This window comes from Eriocheir sinensis, unplaced genomic scaffold, assembly GCF_024679095.1.
Source record: "Eriocheir sinensis breed Jianghai 21 unplaced genomic scaffold, ASM2467909v1 Scaffold1010, whole genome shotgun sequence".
In the NCBI taxonomy this organism is placed as follows: Eukaryota; Metazoa; Arthropoda; class Malacostraca; order Decapoda; family Varunidae; genus Eriocheir; species Eriocheir sinensis.
In genome coordinates this window covers 38,693-48,356 of record NW_026110309.1, presented here as the reverse complement: position 1 = coordinate 48,356, position 9,664 = coordinate 38,693, and positions in this window count along the sequence as shown.

Here is a 9,664-nt window from a genome sequence, read left to right as displayed (position 1 = left end):
TCCCTGACATGTCGCCGACACTTCGGGGACATACGAAGACAATTCGGAGACTTGTCGCCAATTATTCCGCGACAAAAAAAAAAAAAAAAAGTTAACATTTCAGATTTTGAACTCGGCGACATAGACGCCGAATAGTCGGTGACATGTTTCCCGAATTTTCCCCGAATTGTCTTGAGTATTCGCCGACATGTCGCCAAATGGTCACGAACTGTAAGAATCTTGGTCACGTCGGCGAACCGGTCGCCGAATTATTTTCGACAAGTTCGTGGCCAAAATTCGGCAGTGTATGTGGGACTTTAGTCGATCCTTCCTCGCGGTCACCCTGCTGGAGAGCCCCGCTGCATGGAGCCGTCGCCGTATAGTGGAGGCCGAGGCGGCGAGTTGGAGCCGTTCCTTGATGTCGATATTTGGACTTCATTTGACTTGTTCCTTGCTGAACGGATACACTTTGTGTCAAAATAGTTAAACAACTCTTCGTAAGACATCACTGAATATTTCTTTTCTATTTTTTTCTAGCTTGTAAAATATATTTAGTTAAGTTATGATGAAGATACAGGAAAATAATGGTATTCTTGAAAATATATAACGATAATTGCGTGATCGAAAATAAACGTACAGTCGCGATATGAAGAGATGTCGCCGTGTACGTTTATTTTCATGATCATTGTTGACAACAATAAATCTAACATATGCACAATTTATAGGACATGCATAATTAGTCGATATCCTAAATTAGGATGGCGTAATTTGTTTAATTTATACTCTCGTTTGATGATGACGTCATCGCCCGTGCACCTTTTTTTTTTTTTTTTTTTTTTTTTTTAAATTGCAGCCTCTTGCGCCGGTAGGCTTCTTCCAGGTGGATCCTGATGGTCGGTCCAAGGCTTCTTTCCGGTAGGTCCTGATGGTCGGCCCAGCCCGTTCTGGCGCAGGCGAGTGTTTATAGTGGCGCCATCTTGCATTGGCTCATGCTGCCCTCCCAGAGCTCATCTTTGATCCTAGAATCTAGAGTCCGGGTTGATAGGTGGTCTTCTGGACAGCATGTGGGTAGTTTTAAGCCACTCGGCGGCGGCTGAAAAATCCCAGCTTGGTGGCACCGGGCGGGGATTGAACTCGCGTCCTCCTGAACACGAGGCCGTTACTTTGACGACTCAACCACCGCCTCCCCCAAAAATATACCTATTATTCACCCCTGACCCACTCTTTGCCTTTCGTGGTCAACATAACGATAACAAATGCTTTCCGTGGACTTCTAATGCATGATAGTGATCAAGGGAATATGCCCACAACCTATAACTACCGAGGGATAGTCGGAGATGGAAAAATAAGAATAAATAGCTACAGAATAGTCGGGTTTTGTAACTCCAAGCTCACTCTTTGCCGCCGATCGCAAACATCATTCCATTTCTTGGTCAATAAAAACTCTAATATAACGACGACAAAAACTTCAAGTAGACTTCTAATGCTTGGAGGTGATCAATGGAACATGGCCACAGCTTATAAGTGCCATAGAATAATCGAGGAAGGTGGGGAAATAAGAATATATGGCTTTGAAATGGAGGTAGTGGTCGTGGCGCGGGCGGGCGACTAATCGCAGCGTTGCCAAATACTAGGCTATGACAATCGTGAAAATATTAGCCCAAGACTCAATTTTTGCCATGATATATCGGTAGAAGAAACGAGAGGGGCTATTGAAAGAATGAAAAGTGGAAAAAAAGCCATGGAAGTGATGGTGTATATGTAGAACTGCTTAAAGGAAACGAAAATGCATTGGCCTGGTTGACAAGAATATTTAACATAGCCTGGTATGAAGGCAGAGTTCCTGAGGATTGGGGGAAAGCTATAATATTCAAAGTACCCAAGAAAGGCGATAGAACAGAATGTAAGAACTGGAGAAGGCTATCCTTTTTATCACATGTGGAGAAGATTTATGAAAGAATACTTGAAAAAAGGCTAATAGTAGTTGTTGAAGAGAAATTAGAGGAAGGACAATATGGGTTCAGACCAGAATGAGGCACAACAGATGCCATTTTCACCTTGAAAATACTAATGGAAAACTTCACAAAAAGAACACAAACCACTTACCACTAATACGGTAGAAGGGTGCCGGGCTTACCCCTGCAAGCACCTCCCAGCGTTACAACGATGATCCAAACAGGCCTGATAGTAACACCTATTTATAATCACGGTAGGAGGCACTTATCTTTCGAAGGGTTTCAAAAGAAGTAGTCTCTTGAAGTACGTCCTAGAGGAGTCCTGTAGTCCTCGAGACTAAGTATAAAATAACACTGCCGCGAGTTAATGTGGGAGCCACGAGCGCTGAGGTCTTGTTTGCTTGAGAGCAGATGATGTAGTGGGCCGGAAGCCAACCACGTGGGACTGAGGTCTTTTGAATTTCCCTCGCCAGATGGCATGGCTTTCGATCGGTTAAATTATCCTTGCTCTTTAATTCCGCAAGGGCAATTATTTATTATTTAATGAAAGGAAACACTGAACTATTGTTATTCCTTTCATGGTAAATGTGTTTAGTCTTCAGGCAGTGAATACGGTGATGCTGTCTCGGTCTGGGAGCCAATGAGCGAAGTATGTAAGTACCATCCAAGGCTTAACTGAGCTTAGACGATATAGTGGGGCGGATTATAGAAAATCATGCACATGGTGATACAAGCACCAAAATTGGCATGATGACACTCAAAGGCATACTTTACAAATCTGTCCGACTAGCCGCCTGAAAATCCAAGATGGCGGCCATTTTTCAAGATGGCCGCCAAATTGAGCTTCCGAGAATGCATTATCGCATAAATAAGGATCTACCAGGCCGATTTGAGTGATCTTGATGTCAAATTGTATGTTTTTTGGCATGCTGAATTCATTTTTGCCACTTTCAAAAGCTTTTGGCAATGCTTAGATAAAAGAAAGCAAATTCAAACAATAAAACACGTTTAATCAGAGATTCAATCAAGCACTTACAGTGTACATGAATAGCACTGGGTATTTGCACATACAAAATTATTGGACGGAGTCATTATGTTGCACAAACTGGCATAGAAAAGGAGAACACCCGATTAATACAGAAATAATAATACATCAAAACATTTCTTAATGTCCCGAAGTGAGTTCATGTGACTGTGTACTGAATTCAGCTCAGTACACTGTAGGTCGCTACTGACCACACACAGCTAAACAGAGCAGTTCAAGAGTCCTGAGAGTTCACCCAACATTCAAATAATAAAACACTTTTAAAACATAGCATTGAACATTTGAACATACAATATAAATGGACGGACACATACTGGAGCAGAAAACAACAACACCCCATTAATACCGAAATAATAATGCATCAAAACATTTTGGAATGTCCCAAAGTGAGTTTATGTGTTTTCAGTTCAGCACGCTGCTACTGCTCACACACAATAACTACACAGAGCAGTGCAAGAGAGTCCTGAGCGGAAGCATTTGCATCTCCGGGTGCAGCCTTTCTTGCAGGAGCACTTTGTCAGTTCCTGACAGCATGCTGCAATTGGGGGAAGGGCTGTCCAGCATATCTGCCACGTCTCTCCTGTTCGAATCCAACCCCAGTCGGCAGGAGTGCTGGTTTCTGGGTTGGGGATAGTTGCCTGGCCCCAGATGATCCCACTCTGGTAGGCAACACGCTTTGCATGCTCCATGAGGGCAGCTCTGGTTGGTGGAATTGCATCATAAGACCTCTGCTTGCGGGCAAAGAGATCCAGCCTTGCCTCGTCAACACTACTAGCTGCACTGGATCTGTCGTACATCAGGACAGTAAACTGCTCTAGCTTGTACAGGTCATCATCAGAAACTTCTCGCGGGCAGTGGCTGAGTTTCATGAAGGTTTTGCTGACATCATTACATACATTCCACGTCAACCATGCAGACTTCTTTCCTTTCCCACGGAAACCAGAAACGACATCACAGCCTGTAAAAGCATGAAAGAAAAGGATGCCACTGACTCTCTCTGGCCCTATTGCAACCACTATCTCATGAACTGGAATCCACCTTGCATTGGCTCCTTGCCCAAAGGCAACCCACATACTTTCCAGACCAAGCTCTTGTAGGAATGGCAGTGTTGATACTGCTATCACAACGACATCAGTGTCATTTGCTTTGATGATGATGGACTTGCTACCTTCTAAAGTTGCATCCCTGGCATGTACAAACACTCTGGTGTCTGCTTCCTCGTGAGAGCATGGAGCTAAAGCATCCAGGGATTTCATTCTATTGCTGATGACATTGTCTCCCTTTGTCACAATGATGGTGTTTTTTGTATCAGCTTCACATATTTTATCTGCAAGGAAATGAAAGAGCTCAGTCTTGTTGCTGTCATCTCGCAGAAAGCTTTTCCAGTTTTGTGGTGTCTTGCATGTTCCTGTCACTTTCCTTCTGATCCCTCGTCCTCTTTTGGACCTGGTTTCAGACTTCAGACTTGACTTCTTATAGACATCGAATACTATGTCCACCCGATTGTATTTGGCACCATATGATTCCACTTTCGGCAGGATGTCTTCCTTGGCGTTGTCTTTAAATGGCTTTGAGCTCCGCGGAGGTACGGCATTGATGAGCGCTGAACCATCAATTATGATGACATCTCCGTATGGTTCTCTGTCTGGCAGAGTAACCTTGGTTTGAAGAATTTCAGTGAGCTGTGATTTCTGAGTTGTATGGAGCTTGCCACCATCACTGAGCGAGACAGGAGCTGCCTGGTTTTCATGCCTGAAGAAGTCTTGCAAATCACACTCTCTGACTTGGCACGAAATGAATAGTCTGGAGAACAGGTGGCAGTCGTCTTTCAGTGCCTTTTCCTTGGAACTGTTTGCAGCCTTCTCTTCTTTGAAGAAAGCAACCTTGTTCTTTTTGATGGGTTGGTAGAATTAACTTGTATCTTTACTCTTCAGACCTTCCATGAATAAACAGAATTGTTGTTTTCCTTGTTTATGATGTGTGCCAACCAGCTCTGCAAGGGCTGGATCTGCAATGTTCTTCGTGTCTAAAACTAGTAGCTCAGCTGATTCTTCTTGGAAAGGGTTGCCCATCTCCTTCAACACTCTTAGCAGTGATTCAACCTTCTCAGCAAATCTTCTCTGGGCACTTGGATTCTGCTCGTGATGGTTGTTCGTGATGGTTGCATCCTTCACACAGGATACGGCCTCATAGGCAGCAACTAGGCGGCTCACTTCAGGTCCAGCCACCATCCATCTTCTTAATGCTCCAGGATCCTCAGTCAGACCGATAGCTCCTCCGTCGCCTTTAATGACAGCGTTATTGTGTTCATGGGCTTGATCTATCGCCAGGGCAGAGAACTCTCTTTTAGACTTGTGAACGACAAAGTTCCCTTTGTGAAACTCTTTGGCGACTTCTGGATGCTGCTGTCAAGAGACATCATGTCCCGCAAGTGCACTGGAAGCCATCTGGCATAGTTGGTGTTGTTGTTTGCAAAGAAGTGCGGAATCAGTTCTGACAGGGCTTCTCGGTACAGCTCGAAGTCTCCTTCCCTGAAAGAACGGATCAGGAGGAATATTGCTAGCTCCATATCCAACACCATATTCCAAAACTGGAACTGTGGACTCACGCTTCTCCGCTTAGCATGCCAGTCATCAAAGGTCAGAGGCAAGCTACCTGACATCTCAGTCTCAGAACAGTAGTCTCGGTAAGCTTCTTTCATCAGGGTATACAGGCCGCATGCTGTGATCTGGTGGGCAAGTCTTGTACTGGTGACACTTGACGCAGCCAGAAATGACTCTGCTGTACCTGATGACGCCACCCCTGCTTCAGAAATGGCACTGGTCCAGCCACTGCCTTCTAGCATCGTTCCTAGTGACCGCAGTGCAGCCATCTCTATATGGAGTCCCCCGAACATGATGACGAACTCTCCATACTCAGGCCATTGCCACTGGATTTGCTTGGCCAGAGCAAACAGTGGCTGGTCAGCAGCTATCACTGGGGTCTGTCCTGGGTTAAGGAAAGCCACTGTGTCTCGAATCTTCTGCATGCAGTGCTTGATGGTCGCAACTGAGTGAGCCTGGTCACGAATCAAAGGCATCAGTGAGGTAATGCTCACTTCAAATGACTGGCTCCTCTTCCGTGATGCATGGTGGGCTGCCCATGAAATATTGACCCCGTCACCAATGGTCTCACGGAGGGACACCTTTTCCAGCCAGATATAATCTTCCTTCATGTGTGACTGGATTGACTCGGGTGCTGGGTATGAATGGCTTCCTAGTCCAGGAGGATTGGGATTCTTGGTGATGTAGGCTGGTCGGACGTTGGTAAAATCCTCAGGAAGCTCTGGAACCTTATTCACCCTCATATCTGTATTGATTTTCAGTAGTTCGCGTTCTTCACCTGGGTATTCGGAGTTTGGATGCTGAAAGATGGATATGCTGGTGCCATGGAAGGAAGATTGGGCTGTAGTTGCAGTCGGATTGTGGTCAATATTGTCCACTGCTGAAGTCGTGAACACATGCTTTTTCAGGACTGGTGGGCAGACGACTCCATCTTCCACATACTGTGCCCCCACAGCCTCTCCCAGCTGGGCTGATATTTCGAGGACTCTATCATAGGACACACTGATCCCGTTCTCACGGAGCATCTCAATGAGTTGCTTGTCTTGGCAAAGACGGACATGCCAATATACACGGCAAAATGTGTCTCCCGGTCCTTGGAATGCCTGTGGAATTTTGCTCCTTTCTTGGACCGTGCAAAACAGTTGTACTGCAAGAGCTGTGCCATTGCAAGGTCAGATTTTGATGCTCCGTGTTGGAGTTGGGACTTGATGTCGGCCCCGTGTTCAATCATGCATACAAATTGAAGTAGTGAAGTTGGGACAGTATCTTCGAGACACTGATCATGGAATGTGCTGTTGAATTCTTTCTTATGTTTCAGCATGTCCCGTCGTATATACCCAGCAGCCTTTGCCAGGGTCACTGCTTCCCCATATTTGCTGGCTTGTGCAAGAATCTCCCCGACATCCTTCTTAAAGGCCAGTAAGACATCACGCCCTTGGTGACGAGCTTCTAGCTCAGGGATGTGGAAAAGCAGCTGCTCTTTCAGGCGGGTAGCATGCACGTCCGGCGATTCGATACCCAGCTGATCTAGCCTCTCCCTGTAGAGCGAACATAAGTCTCCAAGTCGGAAAATGGGTGGATCTGAACTCTCATTTTCTGACTCAATGATGTATGTCACCAGTTCAGAAAAAGCCATTGGATAGACATCCTGTCTTTGTAGGGTATCTTCTGCATTCTTCTGCTTTTGAACATTCAGGAAGGCCCTCTCTCTGTTGTACAGAGCTACCAAGCAAGCAGGGTGATACTTCAGCTCCTGCGCGATGACATCTCCAGCACTCAGCTTTGCGAGGAGCTTCCCATCATTGAGAGTCTTTGCACAGTCATTGATTTTCTTGTTCAGTTTCATGGTCATTGCTTGTCTCAGACTGTCCCCTTCCTCCTCACACAGAAAGCATTCTGTCGTCTTGGAGTCTGTGATTCTCCTGGGTAATTTGACGTTGTTGCTGCTCTCACTGCTGTCAGCAGCTGCTGCAGAGGCGGCTCTTTTTTCAGCTCGTTGCAACTTCGTGTTGTTGAACAGCAGCCTGCAACTGGAATGGTATTGTGCTTTGTTCTTTCGTAAAGTTTCCTCTCTCATGTTGCCATAGTGAAGTCTGTATGTGTTCAGCTTCAGTGGTAGCTCACTGACAGCAAGGAATCGAGGAATATTCTCCCCAACTGGCTGTACACATCATCTACCCTTTTGGAGGGATTTGTGAGTGGAGACGTGAGACCTTCTTTCCTGTCTGTTTGACAAAGGCAACATTTGTCCCAGTCGGTGTGCCATGATCTTGTAGCCATTGTAAATTTGTTGTGCTCAGGATCGAGGGTTTATCCTTTTACCACCCTGTGTTACGGCTAGTGATGAGGGCCAGTGCCAGTAGTCCATCCAGATGATGTGGCTGACTGCTGAAACAAAGGTACCATGCATTAACAGCTATTGCTATAGACAGTGAAGCACCAAACACAGAACCATGGAACCACATACAAATCAGATAAACTCCCAACCATTGACTAAACTATCCAATATAATTGGTTAAATCATGATGAAATATTTACTTGAGAGTGTTGAAAGTGGCAAAAATTAATTCGGCATGCCAAAAAACATACAATTTGACAACAAGATCACTCAAATCGGCCTGGTAGATCCTTATTTATGCGATAATGCATTATCGGAAGTTCAATTTGGCGGCCATCTTGAAAATGGCCGCCATCTTGGATTTTCAGGTGGCTAGTCGGACAGATTTGTTAAGTATACCTTTGGCAGTCATCATGCCAATTTTGGTGCTTGTATCACCATGTGCATGATTCTACAGCAAAATTGCTATCTGCTCCGCTAATACTCTTAGTTGACTTGAACTCTTGGTCCGAGGCTAGTTCCATAAGGGAAATAGTTAATTTGTCTAATCCCCTGGTTAATTGACCTAATTCCTAACAATATATATATATATATATATATATATATATATATATATATATATATATATATATATATATATATATATATATATATATATATATATAGATATATATATATATATATATATATATATAAGAAAAACACCTTTTTTTACATCTTCGCCTGGGGCGCCGGCAGGCTTTTTTTTTTTAGGGGCCTAATGGTATGTGTAAGGGCCGCCAGCAACCCTCACATAACTGTGTGTGTGTGTGTGTGTTTCTGAGTGCGTAGGAACATCTCGCCACTGTAGCTTGTCGATAGTTAGCGTAGCTTGTCACAAACAACCTCGTAAGGACCAGCAGGTCTGCTGTTGTTTGTTCTTCTTTTGTGTTCCTTTAGCTACCACTTATCCACGCGTGATGCTTCACGTGAGTTGCCGATGGACGCTTCGAACCCGCGAGGAGAATCGGTGGTGTTGACTGATCCCCGTCTTCTTATTATCGCCAGTGACCTTCAGCCTTTTGAGGGCAAGATACTCCACTCTGGGCTGAGGTCCTCATTTAGAAGACATCACTTTCGTGGGCTGAAGTGATTCTCTCTCTGCCTGTTCAAGCCGCTGTACGGACAGGGGACGGAACTCTTATCCTGCCGCCTCTGGTCTCGTCTTGAGCTGAGCTACGTTACATCTGTTCTACTGTCTCGACCCCACACCGGGTGATCTTTAACCTTATTATATTTAACCTCCCCACATTGTTGGCCTAAAGGCTGTGTTGTTGCTATACGTGAACTACTATGGTGAGGATTAATGGACGGTTATATCACTGTTACGTGTTTGGGGGAGTTCATTATTGATGCCTGTCACACCTTTGTTCCTCGGTTGTCCTGATTGACTACCGTGTATACGACTCCGTCTCCGCACCAGGCAAGTCTAACCCTCTCTATCATTCCTCTCCCGTGATTATTCGTGCTCTTTCCTTAGCTGCCTGTAATGTGATTAATATTTAGGTAATTTCATTGCGAGTGGAGAGGCTGCTAGATGGTTAGATTACTGTACGTGTTGGAGGAGTTATGTCAGTGTTATTAACTTGTTATTTAATAAACCTAAGGTTAAGTTAACAAGTGTTTGCCTTTCCACTTCCTGAAATACCAATCATTTTCTATCCTGAACCTTCGGCATTGGAGGCGGACGCAGCACTCGCAATCT